At 34.7% G+C, this 21,461-nt stretch overlaps 1 protein-coding gene across 1 annotated transcript in view; it reads left to right on the top strand.

The window, feature by feature from the left end:
* The window catches only part of LOC149422204 (uncharacterized), a 386,407-nt gene that overhangs the window by 247,704 nt on the left and 117,242 nt on the right, over positions 1-21,461 (top strand). The window lies entirely within an intron of this gene.

Genomic DNA, 21,461 nt, shown 5'->3' with positions numbered 1-21,461 from the left:
CTCGAAACATAGTTGCGTCGCTTGTTTCTGTTCATATACAACATTTGGAATTAGCAAATTGTGGCAGAATTGTTAATATGGAACCCGTTTTGCCTGACTTCATGTCGGCGCCTGAATATAGGCAATTTATATAGCACGGAACATTCTGCATTATACTTTCTCCACGTATACCTACATTACAATGCACATATGCAAGTTGAAAGAGAATTGAATTAATACGTATTCTATCAATTTTTTATGTAAACGAGTGAATACATTTTCGGTAGTCCCTGCTAACGAAATGGGCTTCTCAAAGGACCTAGAATATCTGAATAGTTTATTTTATAAAAACAGTATTTTTTTAAATTATACAATGCAATCATCAAAATTCTACAGAACCAAGATTATCCAAATTCAAAATGGTGTTATAAATCGAATTGCATACAGAATACAGTAATATAAGTTAAAAAATATTTATTTATTTATTCCTTTCATACACAATCTATTCACCAATCAGGAAGTCTTCCCGTTTTAACAAAATGAAAAATGCGGTGTGGGTTCATTTCCCGTCGGCGGCATTTATTTTTACTCGGGAGATATTTTCAATTAGTATTGATATTTCAGGCGACTAATTATTTCTTATAATAATTTAATAATGTAATATATTAATAATACTTGGATGACTTGTATAGCGCCGTTTTTGTGCAAAAACACCTCAAGGGCGCTGTGTTATTATGTTATGTAAATATTATGTTTAATATAGGTTCACACAATCAAGCTAATTACAAAAAGATTTTGTTTAACAAATTTTAAAAACTACCCAACTTAATATAAAAATCAATCCTCGTGTTAAAATTGAGTTCATAACCAGTATTATTTTTTTTTTACTTTTAAGTACTTACCTACTTTTATTTTTTTAAGTTGTATGTAACTACTTAAATATTAAAAGAGAACTTAAAATATTTATATCTTTTTCTTTCTCTTTTGAACAATTTTCCCAACCGCCTATTTTGAGTATATTCTGTATCAAAGTGCAAAATAATAATAAATACTCCCCGCGTGTTATCTCTGAATAATCTCTGGTATCGCGTGAAATAAAAACAAACCGATTTGTGCCAAATCCGCTACTTCCACGAGCCCAGCGCGTGCTGACAGCTGTCGGCTGGCACATTGGCCCGTGAATCTTATCTCTACTCGACTGAATTATTAATATTCATAACAATAGACGAGATAAACAGACATTCTATGTAATTATTCGGTTGTCAATCGGGCTGAACGCTTCCTACTCCTAACTGATTTCTTTCATAACATGTTTTTGTATTGTCTCTTTGTATTTATCAAAATATTTGTTTTGTTTACAGTGGTAGGTTGTTGAGAATCTCTTACAAACAATGCCTATTTTTTAAACTGGAGACAAATAGAGAAGTCGCAAAATAAACCGTTTGTAAAGTGTTTATTTTGTTTGTTAATGTTAGTATATTGTGTAACTTATTTCTGAGGATTTAAAAAAATGTTTGAGTGTTTTTTTTTTCCTTTAGGACAGTGTTTCTCAAACAATTACAGTGGAAGTAGGAGTTAACAAAATTATTATTATTATTATTATTTATTGGATGATCTGTATAGCGCCGTTTTTGTGACATATCACCTCAGGTGCGCTTTACAGTTAATGCAGGTATAGCATTAACTGCAAAGGCAAATATAGGTAGGTAAGTTACAAAAATATATACGATCTGCCAATATCCTCCAAATAAACGAAAATATTAATAAAAATGTATTGTTGTCAACAATAACTTATAAACCAGATATAAATATTATATTATTCGTAATTAATCAATGTGCCATGAGCTTTTACTTGTAAACATGCAACTTCTGTCCATTTTAAAAAGTTTTGCCTCTAAATGAAGAAAATTTTCGCCGCTTTTTCCGTTGCTCCTTAAATCACTTTCTTCCTTGGAGGTGGTGGGAACGGACTTGGAATTTTGTTGGGAAACAGATTAGATTGGGAAACACTGCTTTTCCATAATATTTTTCAATCATAATAACTGATAATTTGTCCTGATAAACCCAAAAGCGGAAGTTCAAAAATTAAGACTCAATATTATGAACAACAAAAATTTCGTTATTTTTTTAAGAAATTCTCTTTACTTTTGGGAAAAGTTATGTTACTAAGTAACAAAAGTGAGCTTTATCCCAATGTTTTGGTCTGTTGCCCTCAGAAAAGTGGCGGAGCCCTTTTTTATTTATTTTTATTCTTTCAGCTTCGAAAAATGATTGATGGAAAATTTGCTAGTCAAACTTGTCAAACCAAGTATATAAATATTTAGAAAGTTATTGAACTTATAAGGTACCTACTTTTTTTAAATATCGCTTGAAAATCGCGTGAAAAATACGAAAATTCGCGTTACTAAGCCGAAAATTGACAATATGGCGTTAGTTTTATGAAAATAAAAATAAAAACTCCTTTTGCGTAAAAATCCCGTTATCGCTAATGTGAATTTTCAGGTATCTGATAATGATGTACCAAAAACAAACAAACTAAACGAGAGCTTGTACGGACATCATCGACGTCTTCTTTCTTCTCACGCATCTTGTTTGAAAACGAAAAAGACAGAAGATACTAGAACGATGATGTCACGTACGAAATCTCGCTGGGACTAGTATATATTAGAGTTTAATTAGTTCTAGTCCTCGTGTTTACATAAAGGTTAGTCAACTCACTGGTCAGTCACCCCTCTCGCAGATAAGACTAACGAGAAGAAGTGGGCTCTTAAGCGCGTGTTACTGCCTCTCTCATTGTACATTGAAGCGACCATCTCAATTACAGTGAGATACGCAGATGATGCCGATGTGCGGACATCACAATGGAGTACTGCTCGCCAAAACGTCGTCTCATCTTACAGTGAAGTATGTGTTCTTGAGACAAAACAATTAGGTAAACATGTAAGCGAAGGTACAGGGTCAGTGAATTATTATTAAGAATGCTTAACATGATTTAATTGCAAATTTCTTTCTGATTAAGCTTTATTACAGACATTTAAAAAATAATTTATTGTCATATCCTAAAAAACCTTGGGAGGAAATAAAAGGGAATAAAACGATACAATTCTTATTAATTTCTCATTACAATAACAAATAACAAATAGAATATATCGAGAACACGTGTTATTTTTCTGATAGATATCATGACGGAATGCGACAATATGATCAGGACAACGAATAATTGGTTCAGATTTTTAATAAATCTCTTTACCTTCCCCATCTCTTTCCCTTCCATATACTCCACAGCCTCGTAATATTCCAAATAGGGGATGCCGTAGTCTGGCTCCAGTTAGCAGGGGGCAGTTTGAACTGTTGTGCAGTATTCATCGAGTTAATGAACTCCAAACCTTTGAGACTATTTAAACATAGTAGATATTTATATTTCCTTATTACAAAACAATAGTAAAACTGTCTAGAAAACATTTTATTTTATTTTTGAGTCACTTAACTCCGAAGAAATGATTCTGTTAAAGACATATAAAATTTAATTATATTACTTATTTGTAAAAGAACCGTGATTAATAATTTATTATTATTTTCTTACTACAAAATAATAAATTAATAGTTAATCCGGCCATGAATTATTTAAGTATATTGCGAGCTCTGTTTTTTTTGTATAATTGCAGACTATAATTTTATTTATACAAGATAATGCTATGTTACAGAAACAATTTATAACTTATAACCCGATATAGTACTTCTAGCGAATCGGAATAGAGTAATTTCTTGGAGAACTGACCTTGCAAAAATTTAATTTATATGTTTAAAGTAGATACATAGATATCTATTTCCTAATAAAATTCTTATTCGTACACCTTATCTATATTTACATATATATTTATTTGAATTTGTTTATATTTCTAATTGAATCTCCTCTGGTATTTCACCAAATTGCTTTGTACATCAACGACTTTTGACGTAGTTGGATTTTCTGAAGGGTAGTCTTATTTGATTTTTTTTCCTCGTCTCGTGCGTGTTCTTGTGCTGCAATCATATGCATGGTATATGAATTAAGTAAAATACTGAAAAAAGGTACTGCACATGTCAGTGACATCGACTGTAAATTACCAGCTTCTTCTTGTGGGTAAGATTTTGCACATGGAACACAGACTTCACGTACAACTGACTGATTGGGCCAGTAGCTTCCTTATTTATTGGGTTAAACGTGAACAGTGCCTACACGTGTTTATAAGGTTAGTTGTTTTTATCTCTAAAGGAATGCGTGTTAGACTGGAACAAACAGATACATTTTTAAATGCGTCATAGCGCCGAAAATTAATTACTAAGGTCCTACGCTTTGTCTCGCGAGTAATTAAACCTTGCAAAGGCAATACAGCACGTGTACGGTTATAAGAATCAAAACAATCTGAACATAATAGTATTTATTTAAAATACATCTTAGCAATGTGAACATAATAGTATGTATTATAAATTATGTGTTTATATATTTTTTATGTGCATGTAAAAATTGTAATAAGGGTAATATGTTTTGTACAAGAAATAGCTTAGAGTAAAGGGATTCTTATTTTTCTCGAAATGACAAAAGTGTTTAAAAAAGACATTAAACATTTACTGTATTTTTTTGTCAGATCTGCAACAAAAACACCCATTTTGAAATACCAAATATAATACACAGATACATATTCTTATTATACTTCAAAATAATCTTATTAAATCTATTTATAAACTATAACTTTGTTGTTGATTAAATTTGATGAACATCATGAAAATGACGACCGATTTTTTCACCAAGGGCATTGAAATGTACCTTTTACAAAATTATCATAATAATATTATTGTAAACAGAATGTTTTCATAAATTCTGTTATGTCGTAGATGTAAAATGTTGTAATTTAAATTTATGTTCAAGAATTTTTTAGAAATATAGGAAATTTTGTTAATTAAAAGTCACCGCTTGGGTCTAACAATTTTTTTTTTCTTTAAGAAAATTTGTATAAGAAAATATACTGTATATTGGACTAATTTGGTACGAAGTATAAATTAATAGTGCTTACAGGCAAAATAGGGTCGACAAATAACAAAATTCCTGCATTTATGGTCATAATATTTGGCTAATTTTCGTGAGAAATCACCTCAAGGGCGCAAATACATTCTTCTTGTTAGTATAAATTAATATATGTCGTGGTAGGACGGGAAGTTTTTGGAAAGTATGTCGAGCGAGGCATTGTTTACTATTTTTTCAATCGTGGTGAATCGAATTTGACCACTCCCAAGTCGATAGTATAAAGTTTGTAAATCGATGCGTGCATTCTTTTGTGTAAAAGCAATACATGAAAACGTTTACGTCTGCCTAAACTTTTGATCCTGACGACATCTGAGAACCAATGTGAATATATTTTTTAATAGAATTTTTATTAAGGAAAAATGAAAATGGCACTGTTTGCCTTTTATTAAATATTAATTCGTCGCTGCAGTTTCTCTGCTGACGTAAATGCACTTGGCTGCATTAATCACTAATGCAATGACTCGACGTTTTGCGCAAATTGCAAACCGCAAACAGTTAAATTGTTGTGTCTAGACGTGTTCAAATTATCACTGCCTATAAACATATTAAACATACTTTGACTATTGACATTATTTGACTGATAACTTTCAGAAATACGACTAATTATTAAAATGTTTTTTTTTTCATTCGTTAACTTGCAGACAAAATAATTATTGCAACCTTTTTGCTTACGAGTTCTCAATAATTTAATCAGGTCATTGTATTTTTTGTTGATTTATGGATACAGTTCTTTATAAGTTTGACTTTCCTATTAATTATAATTATTTAATAATATGATTCCCGCTAACCTACTTCTTTATTTTTGTTTCTGTATTTTTTTTTAATGTAAATAAGTCATCCCCAATTGTTTTTTTATTTTTATTTATGGGGGGCTGAAGGGCATAGGGAATAGAAGTGAGTGGAATAACGGATAAGCCAGTATCTGTATATTTAGAACAAGTCACTAAACATGACTAAAGCCATTTCAAGCAACGTTTCATTTATAACTGCTGTTTTTTAGCAGAACTATAATGAGAATATATATATTTTTTTTTTTTTTTTTTTTTTCATATATATCCCGTTAAACTACAGTTAAGTAGTTTGTCAAACTGGATTTTTACTACAACTTTTTACAGATTACAACTTAGACCTTAATTTATACAATAACAATAAACTTATACATTAAATCGCCTAATACAAATTATTTCTACCTAGTAGCCATGTTTTCAGCAAATATCTGACTCTATTTAAAAATTCGCATTTCTTAATATTACCATGTAGCATATTATATATTTTAGGCACATTATACTCAAGGGTTCGCTCTCCGTATTTATTATTATGTTTAGGTACAAGCATGCCTTCATTCTTTGTGAACCTAGTATTTTGCCCATGTTCAACTTTCCTCTTATACTCAGAGTCAGATATGTGCTGAATCAATATTTTATACCACAATAAGGCCTGCACCGGCAAAACTGTTAAATTTTGATACAAAAGTGAAATGTTTCGTCTCTGCGAAAAAAATTAACTAGTAATTTAACGATAGAATTTTGTATTGATTGTGCGTAATTTTAATTTGTTTTGCAAGAATGTCCCCGAGTGGTTATTCCATATCTTAAAGTTGATTCCGCGAGTGACATGTAAATAATTCTTAAGGTATTCACAGGAATGAAACACTTCAATTTGTATATTCTACCCACTATCGCCCGCAGCCGTTTACAAATTTTGTGTATTTGTATGTCCCATTTAAAGTAGCAATCAACAGTCACGCCCAAATAAACGTATTCGTTTACTAGCTCAATCGTTTCGCATGAGCAGGGCTGCACAATATTTTGATGGATGCAGGTAAAGTTATGAGAAATTATTTCAGGCATGATGGAAACTTTTGCATGTGGAGATCTTATGTGCATCAGTTTGGTTTTTTTGTATTTATAATTAATCCTACGTCATTTAATCAGAGATATAAAGTCTTCTTGCATATATTTAATCGCAGTATATAATTGTTCATCCGATATGACCAGTGCCGTGTCGATGACTTCAACTTTTGTCCTGATGATGAAAGAGTAGTTCTGAAATAGAAATAGAACTCTGATGGGTTTCCGGTTCTACTTAAGGATAAAGAATTGTCTTTAACCATAATAACCATAACCAAAATTAACGACTTTTTCGATAAGATCCGAGATAAGTGGAATCGCAGTTAAAGAAAAACTCGTTAATTTAAAGGTTAATTCCTTACCCTTATTTAGAACCGGAATTGCCCCTATGAATTGTTTTGATTTATGATTTTTTTAGTATAATATAGCACCATTCAGAATTCAAACGTTGCTTGAAACGGCTTTGGACGTGTTTGGTGACCAGATCTAAATAGCCATGTACTTCCCCACCTACCTGTTTACCCATCTCTTTCCCCTCTCCACTACCTTCAGCCTCACAACGTACCACAATCGGGGAAGCCATATTCTCACTGGCTAGATGGTTGGCAGCAGTCGGGACTGTTGTACGGTTTCACATAAAAAATAAAAAATAATTATAATTAAGGCTCTGCTCAGGTTTTTGGCAAATAGTGTTTAAAATCCATTTAATACATATATTAATACAATTTAAAATACATACATACGGATATATTATAAGTATTTGGCAGATGACTGACTTGACTTACAAAGTCATGACACAAAGGAAATCTCAACAATTAACCCTTTTGTCCTTGACGAGAAATTTGCGTACTCGCATTTTTTGTCTGGCTAGACTTAAGGACCTTTTTATTGTGTTTTTTTCTCATCGTCAGTAAATATGAGTAGTTTCTACTACATGACCTCTAAATTATACGGAGCTATGTTAACATGATGGTCTAATGTTTGTTTTGTTTTTTTCCCTACTTTTTAATTACATTATAATATGATTTTATGTTTACAGCTGTTTTTTTTCTCTTTGGGAATCTTCTTCCCTGAAAATAAGGAAAATCTTATAATACAGGCATCGAATTAACAATGTGTAAAGCCGTATTGAAAATATTTGACGACCTCCGTGGCCGAGGGGTAAGGCTCTCGGCTAGCAAGCCGGAGGTCTCGGGTGTAAATCCTGGCGTGCGCAAGTAAATTTTATTTTATTAATGTGCTGTTTTACAAATTACTAAATAATATGTTTGTCAGATCAGATCTGAATAGCCAGCTACCCCTCCCCACTACCGTCAGCCTTACAACATGCCACTGTCACTGGCTCCAGACGGTTGGGAGCAGTTGCGACTCTAAATCTAATTTACGTTCTCTAGTTCTAATTGTAATTTGGCAGAACAATTATTGGAACCAGTGGTCTGTAGTTATTATAGTAAAATATTTATTTCTTCTGTTTAGTATCACATGGGTCTATAATTTCTTACACCTAAAATAGGTAGAGAGACCTCTAAATCCTAATATTCCAAGTCTTGGATATGATTGTTAAATACAGAGAATAAACTGGGTAACATTTATTATTAATTTCTACTAATGATACACAACTCGAAACATCCAACTAAATTGACAAGAATATTCGCTATCATTTGTAACACGTGATACAAAGATTAGGCAATTTGTACTCTGCTAGGAGGAGGTTCATACAGAACTGTCCCAGTAATAATGTCACTGTGTGTAGCAGATTTGTATGAAGAATGGGACGGTCCGATGACTACAGCTGACCTGTGACCTGCAGATAACAGCGGAGAACACAAAGAATGGCTGACAGTGACAACTCTTGTCACCTCATTTCGCCATATTACTGTACAGATTTGCGGACAAAGAAAACTTCATTTTCTTTGCGCTACCTTCTTTCTATGTAGTTTATTTTTAACTTTAACTTCTCATACCTCTGCCATATTTTGACAGAAGGTTGAAGTATTTCCACTTTGCAATAAAATCCAAATAAATTAAATATTTTTGAACGTATCCGAAAAATAAAAACTGATTTTGAAAGTTAATAAAACACAAATATGATTTAAGATTTTCACGGCCAAAAGTATTTTTGTTATTTGTTTTTGGGGTGTTATGCCGTTTTGCGCTAACTCCTTCTTTAGCCAACGTTTCGGACAGCATTGCAGTGTCCATCATCAGGGCAGATGTGTTATTTGATAAAACACGTTTTCAAACTGACATAAAAACACATCTTACGTTTTTTGTAACTAAAATTACTGACAGCGAGAAAATGTATAAAAACGTGCATTATGCAGGGTGTCCAGGGGTAAAGTACACTAACTTCGGGGGGTGATTCTACATGATTAGCGCACTTGAACCCCGGACACCCTGTAAACATTTAAAACAATTCATAAAAAATTCACGAAGTTTCATACATTTTTTTTCTAAGTGCGTTCTGAACGTTTGGTTTACATTTTAATTTAATTAATTTTAATTTTTCCGTGGTTAACCTTCTAGATTTAAATATGAAGCGTAGTGTTTTTTTCTTCTTTTCAACCGCATCGTTTAGATCATGACGTTAGGGAGTTACAACCATTTATATGAGATTATATGAGTTGTTCCCAAAAGCGAACAAGGCTTAAGCTGCAAAGATTCATGGTCTACCGCACAAAAAATATACATTGTCTACGTATTTTTATTTTTTTGTTTTCTTTTCAAAAGTAAACGTCCTTACTAAATTAATGTAGTACGCCTGAAGCTATTGCCGGTACACTAAAATATTTGATGGTGTGACTTGTGACTGTTTTATATTTTGTTGTTGAAAGGTCACACTGGAATGTGGCGCTCAACGGATTGTGTTGTCGATATCAATAAATTGTGATGTCATTGGAAATGCACCTCGTCTGTTATGTTATGACCTGTTATCCATTATATGGCGTCACCGACATCTCTTATTTATACAAACACATTCGTCTTGTAATTTCGGAGTGGAGTTTACGCGATATTTTATGGAAATTGTTGTATTAAACTACCGATGTTGAGATATGTTTTTTGGCAAAAAAGAATGTTATTGTAAGTAGTTAAAATAATCATATATTAACTCTTGATAGGCCAAGATGCCAAACCAAGCGGGTCTTCCGATGACCCCATGCATTTTTCTATCTAATAGGCTTTTAAACTAAAGAAATACCAATTTTTCAGTTAATTATTAATAGTAACCTATGTATTTGCGCAGGAATTCGTAAAATACTTAAATTATATGTCAAGTACAGGATTTTCCAATAAGAGGTGTTATTTTGATATTTAATCGTAAAATATCAATGGTTTCGGTGCTTTTGTGGCACGTAGCGCCGTCTTGTTGAAAGTAAACGTTGTCCAGATCAATACCATCCAATTTCGGCCATAAAAAATCATTATTCATCTCTCGATAGCGATCCATTCACCGTAACTGTTGTTCCAGCATCATTTTCGAAAAAGTAAGGTCCAATGACTCCGCCGGACCATAAACCGCACCAAACAGTCACACGTTGAGAATAGAGAGGCTTTTCAACAATAACTCTTGGGTTTTCCGAGCCCCAGATGCGACAATTTTGCTTGTTGACGAAGCCACTGAGGTGGAAATGGGCCTCATCACTCAATATGATTTGCATTTGATTCACTCAAGTGAATTTTAATAATTTCAATGCGTTGTTGAAGCGTGTATCGTTCCATTTTTATTAATGGCGTAGTTTCTACTTGTCAAATGTCAAAAAATTACAGCTTCAAAGTAACACCTACCGAAATAGCGGGCAATTCAAAATAACACATCTTATTGGAAAACCCTATATTTAAGCTAATATAAGGAGGATAGTAATTTTGGGTACTACCTTCTCCCCCATTTGGCTGCGGGAGAGTTAATGAAGGTTTGTACAGCTTGGTAAACTAAAGAATGCGCTTGGCTCTTCTTACATTGCGCTGTTTTACCTAAATTATTCGGGAAACCAGAATGACGAATGGATGAATGATTGGTAATTGTTTTCCTGGTGACCCTGACTCTTACCAAAACTACGCATCAACCATCAAGCGCATTATTTTGTTTGCCAGATTCTGCTTGTTATTTTTAACTTTATATATAAAAATTCAGCCTGCCTGTATGTTTGTGCACGCAAAACTCAAAAAGTAGTCGACCGATATCGCTGAAAATTTCAAAGTTTGTTCTCATTAGTGCAAGGGGTGTTTAAAAAATGGTTTGAATGGTAGAAGAAGTAGGGGACTCCCGAGGAATTCTTGAGAATTTTTTCATAGAAAACTTAAATTTGGATTCGAGGCCAAAATACGGCCTTCTTTAGTCAACGTTTCAGCAGCATTACAGTGTACATCATCAGGTCACATCTGACACTGTAATGATGTCCGAAACGTTGGCTAAAGAAAGAAGTAGCGCAACACGGCATAACACCCTGAAAATAAATCATTTTAATATTTTTTTATAATTAATTGGTGTTGTAAAAATCTACGACTTCCAAACTTGTTCGAAAAACTTTTTTGTTACTTTCGATTCTATCGGTGTGCACCAATAAATTCAAACGTGTTCTCTTTAAAAAAAAAATTTGTACCTTATCGAATGCGCAATCGCGTCATTTACATATTTCAATAACAACAACACTCACATTTATAGAGCTAGAGGCAGTGTTTCCTTTTGTTTTCGCGATTTTTGTGGAAACAAAAACTTGGCATATTTTCAGCGTTCAATAATATTCTATTTGAATAGTATTGTATTTCAATGGTATTGTATTTCAAAAGTTTTGTATTTCAATAGTATTGTATTTCAATAGTTTTGTATTTCAAAAGTTTTGTATTTCAATAGTATTGTATTTCAATAGTTTTGTATTTCAAAAGTATTGTATTTAAATAGTTTTGTATTTCAAAAGTTTTGTATTTCAATACTATTGTATTTCAATAGTATTGTATTTCAATAGTATTGTATTTCAATAGTATTGTATTTCAATAGTATTGTATTTCAATAATATTGCTATACAATCCTATCATTTCAATACAATAGTATTGAATTTCAGTAGTATTGAATTTCAATAGTATTGCATTTCAATAGTATTGCGTTTGGTTAGTATTGGCTCTCGATAGTATTATATTTCGAAAGTATTTAATAGTATTGTATTTTAATAAAACTGTACGTTTTGTTGTACTGAATAGAAAATCTCTAGAAGTATAATACACCGATTCTGATATTGCCAATTTACGTAAGATCTTTTGAAAATATTTTTTTTACGAACACGCCCGTAGTAAGTTCTATCGATAAAATTTCCAAATATCGAAATTTTTTCTTGAAGAGATCAGTTTCACTAGCATGTCTGCGACCCAGGACAGGTTGACAGGTCTTGCGTAATTTTGGCTACACCAGTTTTCATTCAAATCGGTATAAATCATTCAGAAAAGATTATCTAAATACAAAGATTTGATAATATTAAAAAAATTGGAATGTTTTAACAAAATCGTACACCGTTTTTTTATTTTATTTATCCATATTAAATTGCACTTACTACGTGTTTTTTAATCCAACCTAAAAAAACGTTATTGGTAAGTTTTTATTTGCCCGCTGTGAATTTGTATATTTCCTTCAATGTTTTTTCAATAAACAATAATATTCTTATTGAAATCGGTCTTCCCGCATAATGACGGCCCTACCCAGTCTGCCCACAGCTGCAGTGACCTCGAGACAGACAACTATTCGGTTTAACCTCTAACCCCCGTTTTACAAATAGAAATACCATAGACGTAACGGCCGTTTGAAGTTAATCTTACACTGTACAAACGATGTAAATACTGTCTAGCCGTGCATAGAGGCGCGTCATCTACTACGAATCGCAGCATCCAAAACTACGTAAATAAAAATATGTTGCTGTAGAAAAATTATATTTATAGCTATTCGGTATAAGGCGTTTTTTCGCTTGTAATTTGTTGGCCAAGTGATCCGGCGTACCTGCCAAGTAGTCGTGACTTTCACCCACGCAAACGGAAAGGAATGAGACGCCGGTTGTGTTTTTTTGCGCTTGGGCCGTTTCTGTTCGTTGGATTCGCCAAATACATAGCCACCTCTCTGCTAATGCGAAGTTATACAATAATTGATACTCGATAATACTCAATTCTGGCGTCTGCCGATGTTAAAACATACTCTCGTCTGTAGTACGAGTAAAGAAGTCTGGTACGTATATAGAGCAGACCAGAGCGTCGCCAGAAGTAATGAATACATAATAAAGTTGTACGAGAAATTTCACTGAAAACATGCCGCCACTATTTTGCAGACAATCTTTGGATCTGTGCTGAAGAGATCACGGGTTCAAATCCCAACAGTGTCATAAATTTATATGGGTTAATTTTAATTAGGAATTAAAATGTACATGGTTAAACGATACGCTGTTTAATGCTAATTCTGGATGCAGCCATGTCAAATAAATCAACTGATTTATAACGAGAGTAAGTCAGGTGGGATGGAAGTCCACGAATTCATGATCTGAATTTGTGATTCTGAAAGTTGGTGATTTATATTGCATACCAACCCTTGTATTCAGTAAGGGTTCTCAATAAGAGTGAGCAATTAATTGTAAAAAAAACGCATTTTTGCAAGAATAATACATGTTTATGAAATATCACCTCAGAAGCGCTCAGAATCGCTTCTATGAACCTAGTATTAAACCGTTCATGTGAGTAGGTACATAATGTTTCAAAAGAAAACATACAAATAATAATGATTGTCACGGTTAACTTTACAGGCGGCCACATAAAACTATATTTTTTTTAAATCAGTAGTTTTTTCGTATATACAAAACCTACCCTTACGGGTGCATAGTTAAGTGTGTCAATCTCTACAACTAATGGGCTTCAAAGATGTCGACATACTTTAATAAATAGCTTTATAATAATTTCAATTCCAAGTTGTTTCCAAACATTATCAATGTTATCATTACCAACTCCGAAAAGCAATAGAGTTTTCTAGAAGGGGTGGAAGGGCTGTATAAAAACTTCCTAGAAAGGGGGCGAGGAGCCAAATAAGTTTCAGAAACTCTGATCTAAATCTAGTATACTTGTTTTACTTCTCACATACGCAAGAGTAATAATTGTTGTCCAAGACATTATTTGCCTTGTAAATAAACAGCTATAATAATATTATTAAACATAATAACTTGGAATACGAGTAAGTTGACATTAAAAATATTAATTTCGATTCTCCAACGATATTCTTCGAACTCCGGCTTAATGAACTTTATAAAATTTTCTTTGAATTTAAGTGTCATCATTTGAAGTGTTTGTTTGGAGAATTCAGAGAAGCGATAAAGTTCCTATCTCTAATTTAATATTTTTAACAAAATTATTTTAATAGCAACTTTCAATATTGGAACTGATTTGTAGAGAATTCAGACTGTTTTTCATATAAATAATAAACGTCAAACCTTTTGACAGGAACAAAATACCAAGAGCACAGAAATGTCATGGGGTAATTTGTGTTAATTCCCGCAGTGACACTGATGTCACAATTAAAAATAATAACCGGCAAAATCTGTAGATCTGACATACCAGGAGTGCAGAAATATAATTAGGTATTTCCATTCGGTTATTACTATTAACATTTATTGCTATTTATTTTTTTAAATCTTTACACTTGTTTTTCTACGACGCCTTTGGTCTTCTTTTGTCATTTTTCCTTGAAATACTAATCAGGACTCAAAAAAAACATTCTCCAACATAACTTACATACACCAAAAAAAACTCACAATAAGCAATCGACATCCGTGGTGTAATGGTAAAGATACTTGACTAATAATATAATCTAGAGATCGCGGTTTCAAATCTTGCAGTTCGTTATTTTACTTTTTTTTATATATTTACTCCACACAGGAGGCCCTGAAGAAAATAATTTCCCTCAGGGCCTATGTCATCTTTGGGGATGCTGTGTGGAGGGTCTTTTTGTGGAGAGGAAGGAGTGAACATGGGTCTTGAAGAGTCCCATGTTGTAGGAGGGAGGAAACACAGAGGCCGGCAGTTCGTTCCACAGCCGAGCTGTTGAACTTAAGAACGAATCGTAGAAGCGACCCGTTCTCATGTGACAAGTGTCAACTGTGTACAAATGTTGGGCGCGCGTTTGGCGTGTATCCCGACTACGCACCGGTGCCGAAGGGATCAATGACGCTAGTTCCTCAGCATCTTCCATTGTAATACCGATAGAACAAGGACAGCATACCTACCTGACGCCTGTGCTCTAAAGATTGCAGTCCGTTTGTTAAGATTGGGGAATCTATCAAACGGACCGCCCGTTTCTGCACAGAGTCAAGGGTTTTTTTCAGGTATTTTGGGGCTCCAGACCAGAGATGGCTGCCAAATTCTACAGTAGGGCGCACTTGCGATTTGTACAGGGTGAGCAGTTGTGTACTATTAAAGTATCTGCGGGTCCTGTACAGTACGCCCAGCTTCTGAGAGGCCAACTTTAATCTTATGAAAAAATAGTATACGATACAGGACACATTTCAGAGTAGTTGAAATTCTCAGTATTCCCTTTGTGAAAGACCAACATTTAGAATCAAATCGTTTTTGCAAGTGTAATTATTACCTGTTTTCTTCGCCATTCTCTTTACCATCTCCTTCACTGCCCGCTTCCTCTCTCATAACCCCTAATCGGGAACGCCATAGTTATACTGGCTCTTATTTTACGGTAGTCAAATTAATTTATAAATAATGTTAATCTTCATAATACCGTATATTGTCTCTGCGATTATCCAAAACTATTTAGATTTCTGTACGTACCAACGTTTTTGCTGTTCTATAGTGCTTTACTGTTTTATAAAATAACGAAAAAACGCATCCGGTTTGAGTGGAATACATCTTTGGATAAGCGCTTAATCTAAGGTCGCGCCTAAGCCTCCGTCAGTGGGCTCGAGGCTGCGTCGGAGGCTGTATTGCCGTGGTACTGCCTAGACCCCAGTTCACCGTGAGATTTGAAAGGTCGTTAGATAGCGAGAAACCGAGCTCAACCTTGATGCAACTGCAGCCTATCCAGCACTTTATTTATAGCCAAGTATTATGCATGGCCGCCTTGCATTACGTAATGGATCGCTCGTTACTATAGACATAGACCAACCAGTGCAGTAGCGGAACTTAGACCTAATAGTAAATTTCCTCAGGGCCTAGCTTTATCGTGTTTATGGATGCTGTTTGGAGGGTATTTTGAGGAAAGATGGAGTAAACCTGAGTCTTGAAGAGGGTAGAAACACAGAGGCTGACAAATTTCCGAGTTTCCGAAATTATTCGATTTCGGAAATAAACCAATATTCTGCCAATATATATTCTGTGAAAATAAATTAAAATAGTTGCTGATAAACAAAGAAACATCTCTACTTAGTAATAGATAAATTCGTTGGCTGTGAATTGTGGCTAAACCACATTCAGCCAAATGCTATATTTTTTTAAAAGTGAACTAATGTTGGGGATAGTTTATTAGGGCGGTTGTATCTTCATTTTATTATTGTTTGTGAATTTTGTTTTTATCGTTGTAAGTTTTTTGGTATTTGTGAAATCCCCTACTCACCATCCGATTTCAAGACTGCTTGCAGGACATCATGTTGACCACCAACCGAATTGTTATTATTTCGGCGTCCCGACAAAGGGAATAATAATAAATTATACAATTTAACTTTGTTCGAACCACAATATATTTATATTTTAAATTTTAACCACTATACATTACTTTAATATTGGTGGCTCAAACAAAGTTAAATGGTAACCACAAAGTTTATATCTACTTTCAAAGGGAATAATAATAATAATTCAGCTGGAGGTTTGGCTTATTCACCATCTGATTTGCAAAACCCCAGCATGCTGTCCAGCAAGTTGTCCTGCAAATCGGATCGTGAGTAGAGGCTATCAGTGTTGAATGTTTTTATTAGTGTTTCGATTAAATAGTTCGTGTATTTAGATATATCTTAAAATTAAAAGATTACTTGAAATGACCAGATTTGAAGAGCCAGGTACTTTCCAACCATCCTCTTCTCCATCTTCATCCACTCCCTTCAGCTTCGCGGAATATCCCAATTAGATGGCTGCTCCCAACTGCACCCCACATTGATTATTAAATATGTGTAATTATTTATTTGGCCTGGGGTCTTGCGCCATGCAGTTCCGCCGCTGCATCAAACCTGTCTCCATTGTACCGCTGGTCACGCAAGCCTTCTGCCTGGAATATCAACAATCATCTGAAGTATATCAACGTTCATCTATGGACTATTCAAACGTCATGGTGATGTCTCAACTCTCAATGCCAAACGCATGCTAACTAGTGACCCCTCCTTATGTTGCTAACAATTTTGCTAGATACTCACGTCACGGCACTTGGCAGGTTGCGGGCAATGGGCATGTTAAGATTTTATTGTTACCGCTAGCTTTGTCACGGAGAGCGCATTATGTGCAGAGAATAGCAGTAATAATCCACACTAAAGTCGTCAGCTTATAATATCATGTTATGTATTCTTCACACAGTAATATTGTGCCGTTTTAACAGTCGGTACCTTTTGGGTGATTGCTTTGAGGAAACATCAAGGCCTCCTCTGCTATCTTTGAAGTAAAGGTATTTTAAGGCAGATTTAGGAGTGATTCTTAGTTTTCGAAACATCTGTTTTGTTGGAGAAAGGTAAATACAAAAGTTGGTAGTCCTTCCAATAGCGTGACAACGATATTTATTTATGTACGACCCGTTCTTATGTGAAAAATATCAACCATGTACGGGAACCAATTTCCGTGATCAATAATGCTAGTTTCTTTGAGCGCTATTCCATTGATATATTGGCAAAACTTTCACAGTATTCTAAAATTATATCAAATGGAAAGAGAGGAAACTTAACACAATAATCCAAGTAATAATCTGGTAAGGAAAAATGTATGAGGGTTGGGAAGGTATCTGTGGGTCAATGTGTCGCGAACTGACGGATGAATGAATCCATCCCTCTCGCTGGAGAGGTAAAGGTCTCCCTCAATCAGCCTCTCCCGATCCGGCCCGCTATACCCAGCAAACCTCACCCCTATTCCAAGTAATTGCCACCAACAATTAGCATTGACAACGAGTCTATTCGCCGATTTTCAGCTCGGTCGGATGTTGGGAAATGAGTTTATTTCCGCTTCCAAGATTTGCAATCATTCATTTCCGAAAACAAAAGTGAAATTCAATTCAATCGTAAAAGATCAATGGTTTCGTTGCTTGTGTGGCACGTAGCGCCGTCTTGTTGAAAGTAAACGCTGTACAGATCAATACCATCCAATTCCGGCCATAAACAATCATTAATCATCTCTCGATAGCGCAATCCATTCACCGTAACTGTTGCTCCAGCCTCATTTTCGATAAAGTAAGGTCCAATGACTCCGCCGGACCATAAACCGCACCAAACAGTCATACGTTGAGGATAGAGAGGCTTTTCAACAATAACTCTTGGGTTTTCCGAGCCCCAGATGCGACAATTTTGCTTGTTGACGAAGCCACCGAGGTGGAAATGGGCCTCATCACTCAAGATGATTTGCATTTGATTCACTCAAGTGAATTTTAATAATTTCAATGCAATGTTGAAGCGTGTATCGTTCTATTTTTATTAATGGCGTAGTTTTTACTTGTCAAATGTCAAAAAATGACTTCAAAGGTAACATCTACCGAAATAACGGGCTATTCAAAATAACATCTCTTATTGGAAAACCCTGTATTATACAAAATAAACAAAATGTACAAAGGGCTTATGAGTACATCCTATTTCTAACGCGAAGGTTGAAAAAAATAAAAATTTTGGAGAGATACTCTAAACGCAAAATTTGCACTAGACGTGCCTAACTCATCTCATAAAAAAGCATTAACATAATTATAAAACTCACTTTCGTATCTGTCGAATTCTCATTATCGTGTTATTATTTATAAATAATTTGAATCTACGCTCGATCATCCGTCGTCAATGTTGCGGAAATCAGTGGAAGGGATTGATCCCAAATTCCTCAGCATCTGATCGCGGCTTTTTAATGAAATCAGCAAAGTGTCAGCGGACGCTGTCAATTCGGTCGTTGGGAATGTCATCGGGATCGTTACAGGTGGCGACAGGTCCGCCGGTGAAGACTGCCGCTTCCTCGTCCACTGTATCGATTTAATCGCTGCTCGTCTGTCATCTCCGCATTTATGCTGCCCTGGTGGAAAATTCTGCTCATTAAACCCTCAAATAGATAACAACAACTTTCACCAATCGAAACTGAGCGAACGCAATGAAAATGTGTTATTTGTGGAAGACCTTATTCATCAGATTTCAACTAAGTGTTCGCTCAGTGCCAATATTAGACTGAATTGATTGAGCTTCTCAGAGATGGTAACAATTTTGCTCTAAATAACTTTTTGCTAACTTTTTTTTATCAATCTGAATCTGAAAGTCCCTTCCACTCTCGAAAATGAAATGTAAAAACACTGTTACAGAGATAATATAGCGAATATATAGACATTCAAATTAATTGATGAGAAAGGGGAACAAATCAATTTGCGCGGAGCACGGGAAGCACCATTATCGTCTCACTTTCTGTGATTCGTCAGTGAATGAATCTGACAATATGCAGGCAACACAGGATGTCACTATAATTCAGTCCTCGAAAACGAATTACTAATCTTTTTTGCAGTGGCACGCAAATTGCTGCGTAAAAAACTTAGCTGCAAATCCCAAATCGGGTAAACAAAAGTTCGGGCTTGATTCTAAAATTCAATATTTTATTACACTATTTAGTTAGAGACTTATACAAATGTGTTATAATTTACCCACCTCACTCATTTTTAGTGACCCGACGCCAGGCGGTTCTTTTATAAACGAGTCTCACAATGGACTGCGCTGCACGCCTTTGCCTTACTTTAGCGAACATTACTTTTCTGCGCAGATACTGGTAATTTCATTGTGCGCTCTTCGGCGGTTAATGTACGACTGATGTCGTAGTTTATTCAAAGCATTCTCAAACCTCTGTTGCCAAAAATATGGTCACATGATTTTCCTCCAACTTGTCGAAATGTCCAGATTTTATGTTAGGTTAGGTTAGGTTGATATGTCTATCAATTTATATGTCTATGAGCGAATATATTATGCTACGTATACACCCGCGAGCCGAACTGCCGAACTGAACCTCAACTTATGGGAAAGAAACGAAGCAACCGCAAATGGCGCGAAACGCCGCTTGCAGTTGATTCGTTCCTTTCCCGCAATTGGTGTTACGGTTCACGTTTCTGTTCGCAAATGTATACGTTCCCTTATATCTTTGACAATGTTGCGTACGTTTTTATCGCTCATTTTCAAATAAAGTGATGATTTTGACTCCCTGCGAATACATCTCTTTGATATTTGACTATGGGCATGCAAGTGAATGAAAATTTGGTTTCACGTTAATGACACCGAATTGATGGGATTGAGCATTTTTTTAAACACAGTGATCCCTCGCTCACCTAGATAAATCGATTAGTTAGATTGGCCCTAAGTTTCAACTCCAGACAGGGAAAGAGTCAGAGTCACGCTGTTTTCTTTGTCAATAGATATCGTTTTATAACTTCTATCACGCCGATAAAGCACCCTCGAGCTGCCATCGTAACGACTTTAGCCTACGTGCTCGGACCACGAATCGTCACCAATTTCACAGAGCCCAGAGGCTCGCATTTGCATCCTGCAGAGAGCTGCATACAAATTCATGACTAGGCACTGTCGGTGCTGTATTCCTCTCGGGAATTCCCGCTTGCCTTCGGGTATTTACGGATAAATACTGGTCATCATTTCGTGAAATAGAATTGGAGTCTAATTGTCTTAAAAAAATACAGATGTTTTTGTGTCATTGCCGGATACGAATCGAAACAAAAAACCTCCAAGTTAATGACGTTGTTATTATTGTTCTGCTATTCAATACTATTTTCATACTTAAACATTCCTTCTTTGCAGCGGCATTTCCGTAACAACGGATTTAAAACAAAAATCTACCAATTTATGACATTATTTTTTTTAAAATCATTTAGCTAACGCTATACCTACGTTTTGTAGTATGCATGTTGCTGTCATGCGAAAGTTTGTTTATGAAGATATTTAACAGCATTTTATAAGATTTTTTTTATTTTTCCTGAAATCCTTGACAACTTGCTGAATGACCTAATATTTTGTCATTTAAAATATATATATCTGTATATGAATCTCCAGTATAAATTAAATATTTATTGGCCGGTAGTATTTTGTTTGAAATTTGTTGGAATATTGAACCGTATCGCATTTACTCATGTTTGAACTTTGAACATTTCGGACACATCGCAACAATGTAAAACTAATAATTATTATTTTTTTGATAAATTAATGTTTTTAAGACAAGATTTTATTTATGCATAGCACAAAGGATAACAATTATTTTTAAAAGCAATAATTGTTCGCCTGAAACACTCATCCACATTGAAAAAATCTCCTGATAAAAAATACATGACGCCAACGGGACTCGAGCTGTATTTTTTATCGGGAGATTTTTTCAATGTGGATGAGTGTTTCAGGCGA

The sequence above is a fragment of the Hesperophylax consimilis genome, chromosome 7, assembly GCF_061612785.1.
Source record: "Hesperophylax consimilis isolate HC1 chromosome 7, BYU_Hcon_1.0, whole genome shotgun sequence".
Taxonomy (NCBI): domain Eukaryota; kingdom Metazoa; phylum Arthropoda; class Insecta; order Trichoptera; family Limnephilidae; genus Hesperophylax; species Hesperophylax consimilis.
The sequence above is the reverse complement of the archived record's forward strand: the minus strand, read 5'-3'. Positions and strand labels throughout refer to the sequence as shown.